This window comes from Monodon monoceros, unplaced genomic scaffold (assembly GCF_005190385.1).
Source record: "Monodon monoceros isolate NGI ecotype Baffin Bay Population unplaced genomic scaffold, NGI_Narwhal_1 Super_Scaffold_18, whole genome shotgun sequence".
Lineage (NCBI taxonomy): Eukaryota > Metazoa > Chordata > Mammalia > Artiodactyla > Monodontidae > Monodon > Monodon monoceros.
In genome coordinates, this window is record NW_021703774.1 from 98,070,960 (window position 1) to 98,093,379 (window position 22,420).

The 22,420-nt window shown below is 40.8% G+C and overlaps 1 pseudogene; it reads left to right on the top strand.

The window, feature by feature from the left end:
* The window catches only part of LOC114899950, a 113,158-nt pseudogene that overhangs the window by 21,398 nt on the left and 69,340 nt on the right, over positions 1-22,420 (top strand).

Sequence of the window (22,420 nt, forward strand, 5' to 3'; positions counted from 1 at the left end):
TAAATGGGATTATATATGATGGACTTAATACAGTGCCTGATACACAATAAGTATTCAATAAATGCTGGTTGTTACTTTTCTTATTTTCACCCATCACCTTAGCTCTCCCACTTTTAAAAAGTATTTGTTTAGTTGTGTTTGCTTTTGTAAATTGCTTCAAATCCTTTTTGGATCAAGGCTGCATGTAAATTAGTAATCTGTATTGCCAGTGCCTTCTTTAAGAATGGTATAAATTTATTCTGCCACCTCCAATACAGGAGAGTAATTAGACACAAGGTGAGTTGCAATTTGTCAGCGTCTATCCTAAGACTTAAAATACTCGTTAACTTTGACACAGTAATTTCATTTTTTGACTCCACAAGTGAAAAAAAGCTGAAACACTTTTATATACATAAAAAGCTCATTCACAAAATTCTTTCATAGTTTTATCTGTAATAGCTAAAACTTGAAAATAATCTGAATGCCCGTTAAAAGAGAAATGGTTAATATTCACTCAAGCAAACTTTATGCAGTCCTTGTTTTTGAAAACTATGTGATAGCATGGTAAATACCTATGATATAAAACCAAGGGAAAAAAGTAGTTTACTTAATGGTGTCTGTAATATGACTACAGCAACCTATGAAAATTTATAAAGAAAAAGACCAGAAGGAAATATACTAACATGTTAATAAGGGAGTTTGAGTGGAGAAACAATGGATGCTTTTTAAATTCATTTTTCCGGACTTCCCTGGTGGCGCAGTGGTTAAGAATCCGCCTGCCAATACTGGGGACAGGGGTTCGAGCCCTGGCCAGGAAGATTCCACATGCCATGGAGCAACTAAGCCTGTGTGCCACAACTACTGAGCCTGTGCTCTGGAGCCCGTGAACCACAACTACTGAGCACACACACCGCAACTACTGAAGCCTGCGCACCTAGAGCCTGTGCTCCGCAACAGGAGAAGCCACTGCAATGAGAAGCCCGTGCACCGCCGTTAAGAGTAGCCCCTGCTCACCACAACTATAAAAAGCCCGCATGCAGCAACGAAGACCCAACACAGGCAAAAATAAAATATAAATAAATAAATTTATTTATTTAAAAAAAGTCCTTTTTTTCCATGTGTTTCTGTAATTCCCGGCTTTCTCTCACAATGAATCTCCCCACCTACACACAATGCCATATAAAGTCCCTGTTCATAACTCTTGGATTAACGCAAAGGACAGCTCAGTTCGAACTGTTTTCTTTGGACATGATGTCATCTTTATTTCATTAAAAATGCAATTGCCTAAGGTATGCTATTGGGTCAGAGGAGCAGCTTTGGGGGCTGTATAAGGGGGTAATCTAGTGTAGATTCCTGTCAGTGGCCTTGCTTGGACTGATAAAATGAGAGAAAGCAGAACACCTTTAGAGAAGGGAGTGAGGAAGCAGATATTTTGTACCAGTCACAGACGTTACAGAAATTCCAAAATCAGGAAAATGGAATTCCAGAGCAGAATTCTTTGCCTGATTGGACAAAGAAATTGCTCAAACCTTATCTTTTTAAGAAGGAAGAAAAATCCAATTGAAACATGTTGTTACTGTCATTTCTGTTTTAGTAATAATTATTTTTTAGCCTAAAGTCATCAAATTAAAGACATTTTAGAATACGAAGATACAATTATATACTTTTAATTTTTATGCAGTGTATTGTCTTTTCTGGTTATAACTTTTAAATATATAAAATGTGTAAATTAACGAATGAAGTTCATTAGTAATCCCAGCACCCAGAGAATCACCACTGTTAGTTAGGATGTACAATGTGAGATTTCTTATTCTCTCTCTGGTATAGCTAGAGCTAACATTTCTTGAGTGATTAGCAAGTGCTTGGCACTGCTTGGAGACTTCTACATGTATTAACTAAGTTCAGTCTTAGAGAATGAGAATTATCTAATTATCTACAATAATTACTTTGCATTGGTGAAGTTCAGTTTCTTATCGAAGACCATGCAGCTGGGATGTGGCGGAGCCAGGATGTGGAACAGGCATCCCGACTCTGAGTCAGTGCACTTAACCTCTCTCTCTCCATAGCTTCAATATCTTTATAAGTACATATTTTACCACAGTGGGGATATACTGCACCTAACCTTGTAACCTGCTTTTTCTTTTTAATGTATCTGAACATCATTCCAAATCAGTAGAGATAAATCTACATCAGTATTTTTAATAGCTGCATTGTATTTTATTGCATGGGTGTCTCATAATGTATTTAACCATAATCCATATGGTCGGATATTTAAAATTTTTTCCTATTGTAAACAGCAAAAGAAGGCACATTCCCACATGCAAGTGTGCACTTAAGAGAGTATTTTATTAGGATAAATTCTTAGATAAGAGATTTCTGGGTCAAAGTGAAGATTTTCAAGGTTTTAAATACCTGTTGCCAAAAGGCCTTCAAGAATGTTGTGTCCATTTACATTTCCCCCTGACAGGACAGGAGAGTATATTTTTCTCTACATTCTGGAGTGTTTCTCAAACTTTTGCACCTTGACTTACTGTAAGACATGCATTTTATATAGTGATTCAGTACACACACATTAAATAAACACACATTTCTATTTTCTTCACTAGATGCAATGACCTCTTTTTCTCTCCTCTCTCTCCTTTCCTTTTCAAAATTCTCTTAAACGCCAGATATGACTCACTAAGTTAATTACATGATCCACGAATGAGTAGTAACTCACAGTTTGAAAAAACACTATTCAATGCTTGGATATTAACATTCTTTTTAGTATTTGTCTATCTGATAATCTGAGATAATGGCATGCTATTGTTTCTATCTTGACCTCTTCAATTACTCGAGGCTGAACATTTTGGAAAATGATGTATTTGAAGAGAGTAATCTATAATTCATTGTTTCTCAATGTTTCTCAATGTTTCTCAACTTCCAGTGCATATTAGAACTAAAAAAAAAAAATCACATTCTTGAATTAATTGCAGGACCAAGTAATCTCTAGAGATTGGGCTCAGGTATCAAAATTTGTGGCCAAGGCTAAGAATAAATGCTGTACATGGTTATAGTAAATTAGAGATTTGTGTGATGGTATTGTTCATGACATAACTAGATTGTCACTTTATAAAACTGCATTTGGGTTGATATCCCTTTGAATTTGATCTTTATTTCAAAATTTACTCCGCAGGCGTTTAAACAAATAAATATGATTAACTTTCTAAAATGTTTTGTTCAGTTGTAAGAGTTCTGACTATTAAGCACATGTCATTTCCAAGGGTCACTCTTTATTTAAATTTAAGCCCCCTATATTTTTTTCAGGCCTACTGTGTGCAAAGCGTAGCCCCAGATGTGTGGAGTTAGAAGGTGAGCTGGCATCTCACCATGTAATAGGTACCCTAACCTAGGCATGCAAGTAACTATAATGCCAGGGAGAGAGTGGTAATTTCTTGATCATAGGAATTTAGAAATAATACCATTAAAAACCTATGTTTCTAATATCCTCATAGTATAGCTCATTTATGACAATTATGTTATTTACACCAAAAGCAACAGGAAAAGTCGGAAACTCTTTTAGCCGGATTCAAATAGAGTATGATTGCCCTTTAAACATTACATATTTTAAAAATATCTTGGTCATCTGAAGGTATGAGCTGATACTGCACAAATCACAGTTCTGCTTGTTTAAGTCTGCTTGTTTAAGTCTGCTTGTTTAAGTCTAATTTAGTGGTGAATTAAGGAAGCTCATGCGAGACGGTTTAGATTCTCATGAATAAAATCATGTTGCGGGAGAACTATGGTGCTATTTAGTATTTCAGAGTTCCATCACAGAGCTCCAGTTGCCTACTGGACAGTCTACCTAGATGGTCCTCTGGAACCCCAAATTTAACGTATCTCCCCAAAAGAGTTCTTAGCTCCTTCTTGCCTCTTCCCCAAACCCATCTTCCCTCCTCTAACTGTGGCACAGTGGACAATCATGTGCTTTGCAGTAGGACAGAGGTTACTTTACATTTCTCAAGCTGTCTCCTCGGTTAGAGACGGGGAAACCAGGCTGGGGTATTGTGGGTGGTCTGTGGGCCTCAGCGCTGGCTGCAGGCCCGACTACTGAGATTCCAGCTCTGAAAGCCCAAGAAGGCCAGCCTGGGACAGCTTCCCCCCACCCTTCCCCCTCCCGCTTCCGGCTTTTGCTTCTCTGTTGTACATTGAGGGAGCTTCAGGAGAGGAGGGATGCTCACAGGAGGCTCTCAGAGGGCCACCAGGACCAGCCTCTGGTCACCGGACTGTCCTGGAGAAGCGAAGCCAGCAGAGTAGCACATCTACACTGGGTGTCACTCTGAGGGCTGGCACAGGTGAGAGATACAGACGAATTTCAAATGTGTTCCACAAATTGGTGAATGGCGGGTGGCTAAGAGGAGCTGGGGGGTTGAAGTCAAGAGGGGTCATTCATGCCCTCCCATGGCATTGGTCTTGAGTCTGCTATTGGTCATACTTGGCAATTCTCGTCTCCAGGTTCCTCTATTACTGCTCCCTTAGAAGTGTGCTGTGGTAGAAAAAGCTTTGTCCTTGAGCAAGGTACTTAACCTTTCTATGCCTCAGTTAAATCATCTATAAAAACTGGATGAATGACAGCTCTTTAGAAGGAGCCAGCTCTGATGACGAGGATCAGACCCCCTCCACACATGCAGCTGATCACAGATGATCAAATGGAGTGTCCAGTAAGGGATCTGGGGTGTGCTGGGTGGGTTTTGAGTTCACATGTGGTCCCTGCCATCTTCCCCTGCAGTGTAAAATGATCACCCTTCGGTACAGCACAGCCTTGGCAGAGATGTAGCAGAACAGGTATAGACCCAGTCAGATGATGGATCAGCTGTTCAGTTTTTACCTGCTCTTCACCTGTTTCTGGAGAGGAGACTACTGGTCACCTAGGAAAAGAACAGGAAGTCTAACAGTCTTCGAGGCTCAGATTATTGGAGTGTGGATTTTCCCCTTGTTGGCCGTGGTCACTAGAGGTCAGTGATCAAGTCATCAAGCCCAGACATCAGGTTTTCAGAGCTGGAAAATGGAAAACGGGACAGCTACATCCTGTTGGGTCACATCCTGTTCATGAAGGCAGGAAGTGTGGCAGCAGACCAAGATGGTTAGAAAAACATGACGCTTATGAGGCGTTTGCACGCTATGTGTGTGTATTGATATGTAATTTTTTTAAAGACACTGCAAATCAAAGTCCATATATCATGATTTTGGAAGACCTCAAGCTTCTTGTGAAATAATACTGGCTAAGAGCCAACTTTTTATTATATGACTGTGCTCAATCTGTAGCCATACCCATCTAAGAAGTAGAAGAATATCCTATTTGCCGTCTGAAAACTGGTTACAAGGGCACTGGGTGTTTCCTCTAGGAATAGGAATGTAATGTTGGGAATTTCTCAGTGGCAGTCCTAGTGAGTATGAGATTGTGGATCATGTCCAGAAATAGAAACGTTGCTGCCTCTCTCAAAGGGAAGGATGGATTTTCCCAGTTGTGGGAAGCCCATAGTCATTGCGTGAGAAGCATCTGGCTCATGCGGAATTGCTGGTGCACAGCGCTCCTCGCTCAAAGCACAGCTTGTCATTCCTTCACTCAGCTACCTCAGGTGACAGAAGGGCTTCCTGGACGCAGGAATGTCAGAAGTCCCTTCTGCTTCTTTCTTTTTACCTTCACTGCTCCGATTCATCTTCTCTTTCTTGTTCCCTTTTCTTACATGTGTTTCAGTCGGGATAATGATCACATAATGGTTCCATGCTGCTTTGCATGGGGGTGGGGTTAAGCAGAAAGCAATTGCCGTCTCTCGGGTTTTATATTGATGATTAGCGTCCTTCAGGAAGTGAGAGGCCTCTTCCAGCTCTGGGCTATCCAGTAGCTCAAGACTGCAGTGTGTCTAAGATAAATCAAGCATTCAAGATGGTGGTGCTAAAACTTTCGGGCTGCTGGTCCCAAGAATCTGCCTCTAAGATTTAAAAACCATGTGCTTTGCAATTAGTACTCAATGGTTTGCTGAATTTCTTCTTGAATATCCTTTACTCTAAGTAAGTAATTGTGCTAGGAATGGGCCACAATTACTAGGAAATTATCTCTTAAGAATATCCATGCATCATGGAACTAGATGCGAGGGAACGTTCCAGGTAGGTAAGACTGCTAAAGGCTTCATCTATCACCTAGTGATTTCAGATTTTAATATTTAGAGAAAGAGATAGAAAGAAAGCAAAAGAAAAGAATGATATTGACTACTAAGATCTATGCATGGGTAGTGTAGGTTTTATTATAAAAATTTTCAATAATGGAAATCCAACACAAATATTGCATATAATTTTAGCCCAAAATAAACTGTTTTTATTTGTCCATGTGCTCTTTTAGTTCTTGTGATATGTAATTTTTAACCTGTTTATGTATCATCATAAGTATTTTATGTCTTCACCTAAATTCATGTATAAGAGATGTTCTTTAGAAAAGAAATGACATTTAGACCCACTTTTGGTGCTCATGGACAGAGCAACAGAAGTAAGTTACAGACCACAGTAAGTTGTGGATTTCCTTTTGGCTTTGCCCATGGGGACTTCATCGTTTTTGTACTTCAGCTTGACCTATGAAAAATGGGAGTGGGAGACTAGTCACCTTACAAACATATTGAGTGGAAAAATAACTGGTGCGTGATTTCAGCTTCACCAAGATGGAAAGATGTGGTATCAAATGCTGCGGTACTTAAAGGACCTCAGTATCGGGCAGGTCACCAGGCCTGTTATTGTGCTTTCACTTTTTTCTTTTCATTTTATTTCTTACTGTTCCCAGCCACTCCTTCCTCAAAATCCCGTGTAAATCTAAGAGCGAGGCTCCTACTTGATAATCCCTGGGTGCTGGCTGTGTGACAGGAAAGGTGCTGAGGTCTTTGCTCACATACCTCATTTAATCCTACTCTCTGATACAGGAGGTACCATTATCCCCACTTTACAGATGAGGAGGCAGAGATACTACTGATTAATTATCTTGCTAAAGACCAGTTGGTAAATGATGGAGCTACTGTTCCCACAGAGATCTGGCAATTACGTAGATGTTTCTAAGAACAGATTAGGCTCTTTTGCAACACTGCACTGCCTCAATGCAGAGCCTGGGACAGAAATGATAGAAAAAGAAGGCATGTTTTAGAGTCGGCTGCTAATTCTTTGAATGATATGATCTCTCTTTACTTTCTTTCATTTTTGCAGCTTGGATTTACTGTCACCACCTTCTACAAGCTGGGGACCTTCATTAACACACGTAATTGTTTAGAGAGTATGGTTTTATGTAATAGGAAGAGGTATTTCAGAAATGTAAACTGGAGGAAAAGAAAAAAATATTGAGTTTCCGGATATGTCGGTTCCTTTTTTTTTTTTTCTTCTTCTTCTTTTGTAAACTGGTTGATTCCATTCAGAATGTAACGTTAACCTCCTGGAGGATAAAAATAACTTCTTTTGTAATTTTACTTCATACAGCAACAACATATTGTGCTTTTTCATGGAAAGATCTATTTTGAAAAAGAATGCAAGGCACCCTCAGCCCCATGAGTAATAACTGGCAAGATGATGCTTATGGCAGATAATCACTCTAAGTCCTTTTTTGGAAGGCTTATGAATTGTTTTTTACACAAATTGCGCATGTTATTTTGTGATATGTGAAACCTCATTTAATAATAATAAAAAAACCCCAAAGGATATATGTATATGGTTTGGGGAATTCCTTTTACTTCCCGTACAGTGACTCACAGTTTAGATGTACTGAGTTAGGTAGAGGAAGCATCTCTCTATCGCTGTCTAATAAAAATACAAGCTGTGAACCAGGAACAGAAACTGCAGACCTCTGCATGCTCCTCTGTCCTTCCATAGGCAGGAGGTGGCGTCTGGAGATAGTATTTGAGGTCTAGCAAATGAAGCAACTGGGACCATGAATAGGATGATCCTGGGAAGAGGGAAGGAACAGTTTTCTTTCTGATACTTAAAGTCATGACCTTTACTTTTTATTTTTGGTATAAGTCTCCCCAGATTCAGAAGTCCAGTCACCTAATCAAACACAGCCACACAGCCAGAACTGATTCCTTATCCTGAAGTATACAAGTGGCTAAACAAAACAGAAAATGGATGACTAGAATACGGATTTCCAAACTTTGAGAGTCACTGGAATTATACAGATGAACCCCAGGGAAATTTTAGGGATGATTCCTGAGGAGCTGGCTGGTCTCCTTCACCTCTGAGATTATATCATTCTATAACCACGCTGCTAGGTCTGATAAGTTTCTTCTAGGGGACAAATTTTCATCTTCCCAGAATCTCAGAGAGATTTGACCAAAATAATCTTCTGAATAAAAACTCAATGACATACACTTTCTTTTCTTGGGAAGCAGTGCTGACAATAGCTGGGAAGAGCTGGTGACCTCTAAAGGAAGAACAAATTTAAAGATACAACTATCATTATTCCCATTGGAGAAATATTTATAAATAGAGCCATGGGTTTTCTGCTACTGGATTTGGGCAACTCTCCTCAGAATTGTGTGTGTATTTTGCTCGGAATTTCATTGCACAAACTGGTAGGTATAGTTTGGTTCAGTTTTTAGGTATAGTTTGGTTCAGTTTTTAGCCAGCTGAATTTTTTGGAGTGATAATTTCATCAATAGTTCAATTAAGTTGAAATTTATAGATTTAGAAAGAGATTCTAAACATGATTTGATTTGGGTTTTATGTTTTGTGAAAAATTTTTAAATCTTTTAAGTTGCTCACAGAACTTTCCAAGTATAAAAGATTTGCAAATTGTGGCCAAAGGGGCCAGGGAGGTTTACCTAGCGTTTCCAAGATCCCAGAACTCAGATCCTGGGTGGCACTGGGTCTGGAAGGCTTATTTAGAACAGGCTCCAGATAGGGGCTTCCCAATAATTTCATCTCTATGTTAACGGGAGGAAGATTCAAAACAATTAGAAATTAGAAGTCTTCTTATTGGTTTTTCAGTCTTTAAAATGCAGTAATCTTGGCTTCAAGTAATCATTGCTATAGATTTGGAAGAAAGATGGTACATAAGGGGATGGCAACTTCCCTGGACCTTATGATTACTGTGGATTCTTGTGTTCTGACCCAATAACTGAGCCCTTCCCAAGTGGAATAATTGCAAAGCAGCATAAGTTTTGAAAGAGAAGGAATCAAAGGCATGTAACAAAAGCTTTTGCATTTTCAAAATAAATTACAGGATGATGAAGGTAGGTGACCATCTTTTGTCCAAACTGATTCTCATAGTAAAAAGGATGATATCTTCTTGGGGAAAACTAAAACTGATGAAATAGGTATGAATTTAAATCTGCAAACTCAATACCAGAATTAGTCCAGTTTTTAAAAACAACTTTATTGAAGTGTAACTTGCAGTTCATCCACTGTAACTGTATGGTTTGATGAATTTTAGTAAATTTATGTAGATTTGCCACCATCACTACAATTCAGTTTTAGAATACTTCCATCATCCCCCAAAATTCCTTTTTGTCTATTTGCAGTCAATCCCCACTCCCAGCCTCAGCCCCAGGCAACCACTAATCTGCTTCCTGTCTCCATAGTTTTGCCTTTTCTAGGAATTTCATGTAAATAGAATTGTGCAGTACGTGATCTTTGGTGTCTGGCGTCATTCACTTACATGATGTTTCGAGTTTCATCCATGTTGTTGCATGTGTCAGCAGTTTGGTCCTTACCATTGCTGAGCAGTATGCCAGTGTATGGACAAACCACAGTACGTTTACTCATTCACTATTTGATGGACATGTAGGTTGTTTCCAGTTTAGGGTTATTGCTGATAATGTTGCTGTGATTATTTGCTTACAAGTTTTTGTGTGGACATATGTTTTCGTTTCTCGTAGATAGATAATTAAGAGTGGAATTGCTTGGTCATGTGGGAAGTGTATGTTTAACATTTTGAGAAACTGAAAATGTTTTCCAAATTTGCTGTACCATTTTATTTTCCCACCAACACTATATGACTTGATATAATCAATCTTTTGTATTATAGTCATCCTAGTGGGTTAAGTATCTTATTGGGGTATTAATTTGCATTTCCCTAATGAAAGTTTGAGAATTTTGAGAATATTTTCATGTGTATATTAGCCATGTGTATATCTTTTTTTGGTAAAGTATCTGTTCAAATTATTTGCCTGTTTTCTATTAGGTTGTTTGTCTTATTGTTGAATTGTAAGAGTTCTTTATATGTTCTGCATACAAGTCCCTTATCAGATATATGACTTGCAGTTATTTTCTCCCAATTTGTGACTTGCCTTTTAATTTTCTTAATGGTTTCTTTTTAAGAGTAAAGGCTTTCAATTTGATGAGGTCTGGTTGACATTTTTTTCATTTATGGATCATGCTTTTGGTATCATATCTAATAAATGTTTGCCTAACCCAAGGTCACAAAGATTTTCTCCTATGTTTTCTTCCAGAAATTTTATAGATTTAGAATTTACATTTACATCTGTGATCCAGTGTGAACTATGTATGGTGTGTATGGTGGGAGGCAAAGGTCTAAGTTCTTTTTTTTTTTTTGGCATATGGATATCCAGTTGTTCCATCCGTTTTTTGAAAAGACTATCCTTTCCCCTATTGAATTGCCTTGGCGCTTTTGTCAAAATCAATTGACCGTAAATATGAAGGTTTATTTCTGGACTCTCTACTCTGCTCCACTGACTATATGTTGTTCCTTACCCCAGCAGCACACTGTCTTGATTACTGAACCTTTATGTAAGTTTTGTATAAGTCCTCCAGTGTTGTTCTTCTTGTGCAGTTTTTTTTTGTTTTTTTGTTTTTTTTTTGCGGTACGTGGGCCTCTCACTGTTGTGGCCTCTCCCGTTGTGGGGCACAGGCTCCGGACGCGCAGGCTCGACGGCCATGGCTCACGGGCCCAGCCGCTCCGAGGCATGTGGGATCTTCCCGGACCGGGGTACGAACCCGTGTCCCCTGCATCGGCAGGCGGACTCTCAACCACTGTGCCACCAGGGAAGCCCTTGTGCAGTTTTTTATTGTTGTTGAAGTATAGTTGATTTACAATGATTCAGGTGTACAGAAAACATATATATGTAATATATATATATATTCTTTTCCATTATATGTTATTACAAGATATTGAATATAGTTCCCTGTGCTATACAGTAGGTCCTTGTTGTTTATCTATATTATATATAGTAGTGTGTGTCTGTTAATCCCAAATTCCCAATTTATCCCTCCCCCCTCTTTCCCCTTTGGTAACCATAAGTTTGTTTTCTCTGTCTGTGAATCTATTTCTGTTTTGTAAATAAGTTCATTTGTATCATTTTTTTAGATTCCACATACGAGTGATATCATATGATATTTGACTTTGTCTGACTTACTGCACTTAATATGGTAATCTCTATGTCCATCCATGTTGCTGCAAATGGCATTATTTCATTCATTTTTATGGTGGAGCAATATTCCATTGTGCATATATACCACATCTTCTTTATCCATTCATCTGTCGATGGACATTTAGGTTGCTTCCATGTCTTGGTCATTGTAAATAGTGCTGCAGTGAACATTGGGGTGCGTGTATCTTTTCGAATTAGTTTTCGTCTTTTCCAGATATGTGCCCAGGAGTGAGACTGCTGGATCATATGGTACCTCTATTTTTAGTTTTTTAAGGAATTTTCATACTGTTCTGCATAGTGGCTGCACCAATTTACATTCCCACCAACAGTGTAGGAGGGTTCCCTTTTCTCCACACCGTCTCCAGCATTTATTATTAAACGTTTTGATGATGGCCATTCTGACTGATGTAAGGTGGTACCTCATTGGAGTTTTGATTTGCATTTCTCTAGTAATTCTTATGCAGTTTTTTGTTGTTGTCTTAAGTCCTTTGAATTTTCATATAAATTTTATAAAATTTAGAATCAGCTTGTCAATTACTGCAGAACAAGATCTTTTATCCTGTGACTTTATCAAATTTGCTTATTAGGTCTAGTACATTGTTTGTAGATTTTATAAAATTTTCTTGTCTACGAGATTATATCATGTGCACATAAAGACAATTTTGCTTCTTCCTTTTAATCTGTATGCCCTTAATTTTTTTCAGCTGCCTATTGTGTTGGCTAGAACGTCCAGTACAATGTTGAATAGAAATGGTCAGAACAAACATCCTTGCCTTATTCCCAGTCTTAAGGGGAAAGCATTCAGTCTTTCACCATTAAATATGATGTTAACAAAGGTTTTTCATAAATGCTCTTTATCAGGTGGAGAAAGTTCACTTTTATTTCTGGTTTGTTGAGTTTTTCAGATATCATGAATAAATATTAAAATTTGCCAAATATTTTTCTGCATCTGTTAAGATGATCATGTGGGTTTGTCTTTTATTCTTTTGATATGGTGTGTTACATTTATTGATTTTTGGATATTAGGCCAACGTTATACTCCTGAGGTAAATCCCTTTTGGTCATGGTGATTATTTTTGATGTTGCTAGATTTGGTTTGCTATTTTTTGTGAAGGGTTTTGCATCTATATTCTGAGGAATATTGATTTATAGTTTCCTTTTCATGTGACTTCTTTGTCTGGCTTTACTATCAGGCTAATACTGAGCTACTAAAATGAGTTTGAGAGTGTTCCCTCATCTTCTGTTTTCTGAAAGAATTTGTGTGGGATTGGTATTGTTTTTTCATTAAATGTTTCATAGAAGTCAACATCAGGACCTAGGCTCTTCTTTGTGGGAAAATTTTAAATTATTAATTCAATGTTCTTTGTTGATGTAGGTCTACTCAGATTTTCCGTATTTTCTCCACGAGTCAATTTTGATAATGTGTGTGTGTGTGTGTGTGTTAGGAGTTTGTCCATTTCATCTAGATTGTCTATTTTGTTGGAATAAGTTGTTCATAATAATCCTTTAAACTTCTATCGGGTAGTCCTGCTTGAATTGGGTTGTTATAGTTTTCCATTGACTTTAATCACAAGGGCATGGTACTGCTAAGAGATGCCATAAGGAATCTCCTGTATTCCAGAAATATTCTTCCTCACTTCCATTGTGTAGTAGCAGTCCAAATTCCCATTGGTAATCAGGATTAATCACCCTCACCATCTGTGGGCCTGTAGCATACCTTATCTACCTTTCTTTGTCTGTTGATTCAGAGTTATGAGGAGACCAAAGTGGCTGGGCCACAGTCTTAACTTCCAGTTCAGTGGAATCCTTGCTGTGTCTCCTGGTGAATGCATTTTCTACCTTGGAACCAAGACCTCTAGACCAGGAGAGAATTAGGTTGTGGGGTCAGGAAGCAACAATTTTGCTGGTGGATCACTAGGAGTAATAGTAAATGGTGCCACTCTTTTTTTTTTTATTTTTTTTTATTTTTTAAATTTTTTTTTGCGGTACGCGGGCCTCTCACTGTTGTGGCCTCTCCCGTTGCGGAGCGCAGGCTCAGTAGTTGTGGCGCGCGGGCCTAGTTGCTCCGCAGCATGTGGAATCTTCCCAGACCAGGGCATGAACCCGTGTCCCCTGCATCGGCAGGCGGACTCTCAACCACTGCGCCACCAGGGAAGCCCTGGTGCCACTCTTATCTCCACTTTTTCAGTGCTGGACCTTGAGTCCTGGATATGGGAGAACGAGCACCTTGTATCAGATGCTGATTCAGAGCGTACACAGCCTTCTGGAAGACCTTGCCCCAGCCACCTAGCTGGTGCTTAACTGAGTCTTTAAAAGGCTGAGCCAACAGCTTCAAGACGGTGCGGAACATTGTAAGATCGGTTAATTCCATGAGCACGGGCCCATTTCTGCATTTCATTTGCTGGTTAGAAACAGTGCTGTGTGGAATACCATGGTGGTGGATAAGGTATTCTGTAAGTCCGCAGATGGTAGTTTGGGCTGAAGCACTGTGGGCAGGGACTGCAAATCCCACTCTAGAGTGTCTATTTCAGTAAGAACAAAGTGCTATCCCTTCCATAATGGAGTGGGTCCAGTGTAACCAACCTGCCATCAGGTAGCGGGCTGATCACCTGGGGAATAGTGCCCCATCTGCCACTATTGGTGACCTCTGCTGCTGGCCGACTGGGCACTCAGCAGTGGCTGTAGCCAGATTGTTGCCCTTGGTGAATAGAAGTCCTTGCTCCTCAGCCCATGTATAACCTCCATCCCTGCCACCATGGCCACTTTGTTCATGAGCCTGTTGGCTGGGGAAGGAGTCTGACTGGTATCCACAAAATAGGTCATCCTATCCATTTGATTATTAAAAGCTTCTTCCACTGAGGTTACCCTTGGTAAGCATTAACATGGAACATAAATATCTTCTTTTTCACAGTGTCTTGCAAGGCAACTACTTCAGGAGAGGTCATTATAATTTCCTTGGGCAAAGGAGGACTAATATGCTCAGATGGGGGTGGAAGGGATGCTTCTACTGGCAAAGAAGACTCATGTGAGTCCCCGTTTCACTTGACTAGGAGGAAATTACAACCCTATTATTTTGAGGAATCAGCTTTGTCCCAGGGTTTGGTGCATTAAGGCATTACGGAGGCCCCTCCAGTTCTAGGTCCCCTCTAGTTACCACCTGTTTGTCCATTCTCTGTTTTCCCCTCAGGGCCAAGCCTGGGCTCCAGGAATCTTTGGTGAGTCTGTAACCAGTTAGCAATTCCCCTCTGAAGTCTCGTCATCTCCTTTCCAGTTCCAGGAATCTCTATTTCCTACCTTACTGCTCCTCAGAGACACTCTTCCTGCCCCGAGCTCTAGAAGAATAGAGACTTCAATTGCTCTAGAATTGATGTCTGCCTTCTGCTCTGCTGAGATCCCCTTTCAAGAAATTACAAAGCTTGGCTTCCTGCCTGAAATGAGGGTAGGGGAAAATACAGGGATCAGGAACACAGTTTACACTTTATTATATTACCCCGTGGTTGGGGTGAGATACCAAAGTTGATGAAGATGGAGGGAAAGACTTCCTGACTTCTCTCTTTCTAGAGAACTTAATTTCTCTATCTGCATAAGGCATGATAGACTTTCCCAAGAACCAGACGCTGTTCCTCCCTTTACATCCTCCACCTCTAGCCTCGGAGGGTTATGTTTGAGAGTTTGTTAGTGTTCAGTCTGTGTGACTAGCTTCTGGTGATAAATCTTATGTTTGAATTGTGGGGACGGCCAGCAACCAAAGTAAATAGTGCTTGTTGTGAGAGGGCTGCCTGGGTGGCCTGCGGGCTGCACTTCGGCTGCCTGACTGGCCCCTCGAAGTCACTGCTGATTGTGGATTCCCCAGGGCTCTGCTGCAAGGGTGGCTCAGGTCTCTGCGGAGCCCTCTGGTTCCTCATCTCCCTCAGCTAGGACCTGAGCAACTCTGCCCTTCCCACGGGGGATCAGGCCTCCTCTCCCCACATCAGGGTGACGGCAAAAAGAGTGCCAGGGTTCTGTACATCCCTTCCTTTGGAATCGCCCTCTCAGCCCAGCACCACAGGCTGTTTCCTGGGCAGAAGAAGATGGTTCTCTGCAGTGCACTAGACAAGAGGAAGGCCTCGGCTGTCGTGCACGCAGCTGCCCAAACTCACCTTGCTCATTCATTCCTCCATACCTTTGCTTTTGACATGTCCTCTGCCTGGAGTGTCTTACCTTACTCTCTCCTTTTCTCCTGGTGAAATTCCTACTTATTCTTTAAGGCTCAGTGAAAACACCATCTCTTCTGAGAAGCCACCACTTCTCTCCCCTAACACTTGGTCCCCAGAGCTTTTTGTTCCTAGCTCTGTCATAACACTTACCATATCGGATTATGGTGAGTTATTTACCTGCCCAGGTGCAAGAACTTTGTTTTAAAAAAATTCTTTATTCTTAGGGTCTGGGTCGATGCCTGATGCACGTCAACGATGGTGATGATTAGGATAATAATAACAGCTATTATTCATTACATGCTTAGCAGTTGCAAGGCACAGTGCTAAGAGCTCCACACACATTATATCATTTATGCCTATCACACTTCTAAGGGTAGCTATTGATGTTATCCTAGTTTGGGGTGAATTTTTAGAAATTCCTTAGATGGAGAGGGAGAAGAAAATTTCAGTTTAAAAGAAGGAGCAAGGGTGGGGAAGCATGGCCTGTTGAGGGCAGGAAAATGGTCCTGGAAGGGGATACAAAAGAGAAAAATGAGGCTTGAAAGGTGAGCTGGTACCATATTATAAACGCTTTTGGATGCCCCCAAGGCATTGTAGTTTCTTGATAGGCAATAGGGAGCCGTCAAGGAGGGGCCAGTGTGATCTGAGCCAGAGGCTAGAAACTGGTGGCAAGCTGTGGCAATGACTTAGGTGAGGCCCAAGTGTTTATCACCCATCTCCTGGGGGCCATGCTTGGGGCTGGATTCCAGAGCCCAGGCCTGACGGGTGCTTACAATCAGGCGAGAAGGCAACGCAGAGTTGTAGGCACCAAATTTGGTGGGCACACAAGGAAGGAGCGTGGCGGGGGTGGCCCTGCAGCTGGGGAGGGTAGGGACAGGGTAGGCATCAGGAAAGATTTCAGTGGAGAAGATGCTTGACCTGAGACTCTATTTACCTGGTCAAGAAGGTGGGAAGGAGGAAAGGAGAGGGAGAGGGAGGCACCAGGAAGAAGAAAGCACTGAGGAATCAACAACACAACCAGTTAGTGGGAATTTCTGGGTTTTGTTCATTCATTATTTTGTTTTATAAAACTTCTTTTGCATACTTAAGTAATGCTTGTTTATTGTAGAAAATGTGTCAAATATAGAAAAACAAAAAGAATAAAGCTATAATCCCACTACCTTGAGATAGATATTTAAAAATTAGGTATATATTCTGCCATTTTTATGTGAGTGTGTGTTTGAATAAAAATAAATGTGCATTTATGTGTGTGTGTATATATACACATACATATATTAATGTATCAATAAGTAACAAAATGTAAGTGTACATGCTTATACCTCTCCATCTTATGTCTATACTGTATATATCAAATATCCTGCTTCACCAGCCTTAGGTATAAAATAAGATTACATTTCTTTAATGTACAAACTTGACAGGCAGGCTAGTTTTCCTCTGGGATTCTCAAGTAGTTTCTAGGAATATTCAAAAAACCCTTACATATTCCTCAACCTGTCTTAATAACTGCTCTCCATCTTCCCCCGGACGTATGTCTAAGATTTAAATAGGGAAAAGATGTATGGGTAGACTATTCATTCCAACTAACCCTAGAAGGAAAACACTTCCTGGGCCAGGAACCATGTCTTTCTTGTCAATTGCTATACCCCCAGTGCTTAAATAACACCCACCACATGATAGATGTTCAGTAAATATGCTGAATAAATAAATGAATTCAAATGTCTACTTGTTCATACAATGAACATTTATTGAACATTTTTGATGTGACGAGTTCTGTGCTGGGGAATAAAACTTTCATCTATGATGGATATAACTTAAAGATAAGCAGCTTTTAAAAACAAACTAGGCTTCCATGGGAGGCAGTGAGCTTCCTAGCATAGGAGGTATTCAAGCAGACTACTGACCAAGATTGTAGAAGGAATTCCTGCTTTGGGAGGAATGTTGGACTAAATGACCACTAATGACCCTTTCAAATGTAAAATTCTATGATTGAATAAATTTTAGATAATAATTTCTAACTTATGAGTCATAACAACCAAATAGGTGACAGAAGGTCTCCAAAGGAGATATATTTGCAAATGAAAAGCAAATGTTCTGATGGGATCTAAATATTTGTTGATAATAAATGAGATTTCTTGAGAAGACAACAGGTTGTTGCTCTTGACTAGAGATAGATCATTTTAAAATAATGGAATTAGAGAAGTATTGTATTTCAGAATGTGTTTAAACATTTGTTCTTTAATCCATTTACCATATTCAAAACCCATATTTACAAACAAAATAGCCAAGACCTGAATAAGACAACTAAAACAAGCTTTGGATGAATCTTTTTGAGAAAGCCTAAAGGTCTGGACTTTGTTCATTGTTTGGGAAATCTGACTTCAACACTTTAAGACAAAAATTTCAATATGTTGGTCTTAAAGACGTGGGATTCAAAATTCATTCATTTATTCCTTCATTCAAGAAGTACATAGCTGGAAAAATATATATATAGCTGGGAAAAAAAAAGACATAGTTAACATCCACTAAAACACTACAGACTGAGCAATATGAATAATTCCAAAAGGAAAATGAGATAATCTATGATATATTTTAACAGGTTTTTAAAACATTTATTCTATTACAAAATCATAATCATCCATTAAATAAAATTTTTTTAAAAGATGGAAACAGTAAAAAGATCACCCATAATCATATTATTTAATAAATAACTACTATTATTATTTTTTATTTCTTTTGAGTGTTTTTACACATGTAATTTTTATGTAATTATAATATCACTGTAGAAGTTATTTTGAACTTTAAAATACTAATCTTTGGATAGGTTGGTGGAAATTTCTTAGTTTGTTGGAACTTAAACCTAACTCCCTAGAGCTTTAGTTTATGTGCCTTGGCTTTCCTTTGTGGACCTTAAATATAAATCTTTTGAATTAAAAAGAAATTAAAACATAGGTTTGTGTTTAAACAACATTAAAGTGGCTTTAAAAAAACTAGAATTAATAAAAAACAAAAGCGAAGCTAGAATTTTATAAATTTAATGGTCAGATTGTAAAATTAGATTACAGATTAGTATCTGGATACCTAAATGGCCAGAACTGACAGTTGTTGCCATCAGCCTTAATGGCACATAGTGTCAACCATAGATTATTTGGCCACTGTTTGTTAAATGGCAATCTCCTTTGTTAGACTCTAGGCTCTGTGAGGCCGGGGCTATGTCTGTCTAGTCCACAGCAGTATCCCTAGTGCTTGCTTATTGCCTGGTGTAGGCTTGGTTCTTAGTAAAATTTGAATAAGTCAGTGAGTGATTCATTTACTGGGAGGTTTGGGGGTGGCCATGCATCCATCCATCCGTTCATTCATCCATCATCAGATACCTTATGGAGAACCTGCCATGCACCAGGCACTTTGCTGGGCACCACAGACACAGGGTTGAGCAGATGTAGCCCACCCACCCTGGGAGGAGGAGCTTGCCACCTGGTGGAAAAGGAGTAAAGTCCTCCACCATGGGCCCTCAAACACCTCTTCCATGGATCTCTTGCCTGATGGTCTACTATGGAAACTATTCCTTTGTATCAAGGCACTGTTCCTTTAAATCACAAATATGCTGGGAGATGGGCTTGTCAGTCATTCACAATTCAGGGTTTTTGAGAACTAGTTTCTCAAATTTTGGAGGGGAAAGGGAGAAGGCAGGTCATACAGCCATGGAAGGAGCATTCAGGGAATCATTTTCTCCCTTCTCTGTAGCAGGAGGCCCCAGGCCGTAGGGAGGCAGCAGTGTAACAGCAAACATGCTCAATTGGCTGAGTCCATCACCACCTGTGAGGTGACAGGCAGCTCAGATGCCCTACCTGCCTAAAGACGATGCAGATCAAATGGGGCTGCGGGTATGTTGGGGCCCTGGGAGTCACACCGGCCACGCTCTCCCCCCCCCATCAGGGAGGAGGCCAGCCTCCCAGACCTGCTGCTCTACAGATGCCTCTCCTGTGCAGCTTCTTCTCTAGAGGAAGCCCTTTTGGTCTCCTGCCACAAGAACACTAGCTGGGTCTCCTTTTCCCTCTGTCTTGTGGGCAGAGGCTGGAGCTGAGCTCCCAGCCGCCCCAAGTAGGAAGGAGGCTGTGCTGGAGAAAAGTCAGACCTAGGGGGAGAGGCAGAGCTTGAACCAAACTCTACTTTATTGCCACACAGTCCCAGCCACCAGGGCAGCCCTCCTAGCCCCCTGCAGCTCCTGGCCTTGGGGCACTGAGCCTCCTGAGAGGCGGCCCACAGAGGCCTGCCATGCTCTGTCCTGTCCAGCAGGACCTCATTTCAGTCACATGAGCGTGAGGACAAGGCAACTCCCCCCTCCTTCCCTGACTCACATGGAGGTGATTGTGCAGGGCTGCAGTCAGGGTGGAGGTGGTGATTGTGCAGGGCTGCAGTCAGGGTGGAGGTGGGGAGGGGCTGGAGTGGAGGCCTCACTTTGCCTCTCCCTCAGCTCTGGTGGATTCCCAGTTTCTAGCTCATTCTCTGTGTAGTTCTCACACTCTCTCCTCTCCCCGTGAGGTGGACCCGAGAGGAGAGACGCTCAAATAAACACAAGGCCAATGGCTCCCTCAGCTGGTCTCAGACAGGAAGCTCTGTCTCATAGACCTCAGAGAAGGCTTGGGGAAGGGAGGAAAGGTGGCCTTCCTACGCTGCATTCCTGAGGGAAGCATGCATCGTGTCCACGTGGTTTTACCTGTTAGCAGTGCCGTAGTTTTAAAAAGTTACAGTATAAAAATTAGAGTTGGGATGGTTGAGGAAATGAGGTCTGTTTTGCTGAGTATAAATATGAATGCAAGGAAATAACTGCTCATTTCTGTAAAAGATTTTATTCAAGTATTAATTTCACCCTGTATTTTAAAAAGACTAGTGCGGGCTTCCCTGGTGGCGCAGTGCTTGAGAGTCCGCCTGCCGATGCAGGGGACACGGTTTCGTGCCCCTGTCTGGGGAGATCCCACATGCCGCGGAGCGGCTGGGCTCGTGCGCCATGACCGCTGAGCCTGCACGTCCGGAGCCTGTGCTCCGCAACGGGAGAGGCCACAACAGTGAGAGGCCCGCGTACCGCAAAAAAAAAAAAATAAATAAATAAAATAAATAAAAATAAAAAGACAAGTGCTTGAGCATTGATTTTTCACATTCAGATGTGAAGCAGTTAGTAAAGGTGTTATTATTTCTATTTCTGACAGGTGGGGAAACTGGGGCTGCAGAGGAGCCATAGGACCTTCCCTGTGGGAGAATCTTGAGTCTGTGCCCGGAGCTGGTTCTTGAGGACTATGGTCACACGAGCCAAGTCTGAACATTGCAGAATCCCGACACACAGTGAGTTCTTAATAAATGCCAGCCAATCAGAGCCCCCCGCCCTTTACATAACTTCTCTGGTGTCCTATGCTTTTCCTCTTAGCATGCCATGCACCAGGCAGTTGACCTTTGAACTACATGGTTTGAACTGCACAGGTCCACTTATACACGGATCTTTTTCAATAGTAAATACTATAGCACCATACGATCTGCGGTTGGTTGAATCCGAGGATGTGGAACGGTGGATAAGTAGGAATCATGTATATGGAGGGCCGACTATAAGTTATACACAGAGTTTTGACTTCGTGGTGGGTCAGCGTCCCTAACCCCTGTGTTGTTCATGGGTTCAATGTATATACTTATTTGTTCAACGTCAATCCTTCCACACCCATTTCTTTTCTTGTTTTCTTTTTTGGAGTATAGTTTCTTCAGTTTCAGGTGTATAGCAAAGTGAATCAGTTATACATACACATATATCCACTCTTTTTTAGATTCTTTTCCCACGTAGGCCACTACAGAGTGTTGAGTAGTGTTCCCTGTGCTCTGCAGTAGGTCCTTATTAGTTATCTATTATATGTATAGTAGTGTATATATGTCAATCCCAATCTCCCAATTTATCCCTCTACCACCCTCCATTTCTTTTTTTTCTTTTTTAGATTTTCTTTTTTGATGTGGACCATTTTTAAAGTCTATATTGAATTTGTGACAATATTGCTTCTGTTTTATGTTTTGGTGTTTTGGCCCAGAAGCATGTGGCATCTTAGCTCCCCGACCAGGGATTGAACCCACACTCCCTGCATTGGAAGGTGAAGTCTTAACCAGTGGACCACCAGGGAAGTCCCATCCCACCCTCCATTTCTTGACGACAGATACCAAATCTGTTTTGTTCAACACCTGTGTGCTAGCGAATTGCCTGACACAGTGGAGGCCCTCGCCAAATAGGTTCTAAAGTAATGAATGAAAAAGTCTTTCTCATAGCAATTCTGCACAGTTGTGACACTTGGCCACTTTTTGCCTCAATTGCTAGTTAATTAAATGGGAGTAATATATCCTTTCTCAAGGATCAGTTGCCCTTCTAAAAGCTGGGAAATGCTGATGCTTGGGAAATGCTGCTGTCCCCGTGCTGTCCAGGCTGGTGTGCTGGAGAGCACTCTCCCAGAGGCTCCACAATGCCACGGCCAATTTCTTCTCTTTCCCCACCCATGTATTAATTGGAAGGAGATGTTACCTTTCACAAGACCCAATAATATTCTTACTTTATACCCCAAACAGAAGTTTGGACATTGCCGTATTATGAAGGAAAATCAGATCAGAAACTATCTCAAGGAACTCCTGAAGTAGAGGCCCTTTGAAGGCCGCCATTGGTCATGGATCATTTGTCTAAAATCTTCTGTTGTGTTCTCTTTTCCATGCCCCAGGCCAGGCACTGGGAGTCCATTCAGAAGCTACCCAGTGTGCAGACACTGAGGCATGTGTTAATGACACCGTGTGTGTGTGTGTGTGTGTGTGTGTGTGTGTGTGTGTGTGTGTGTG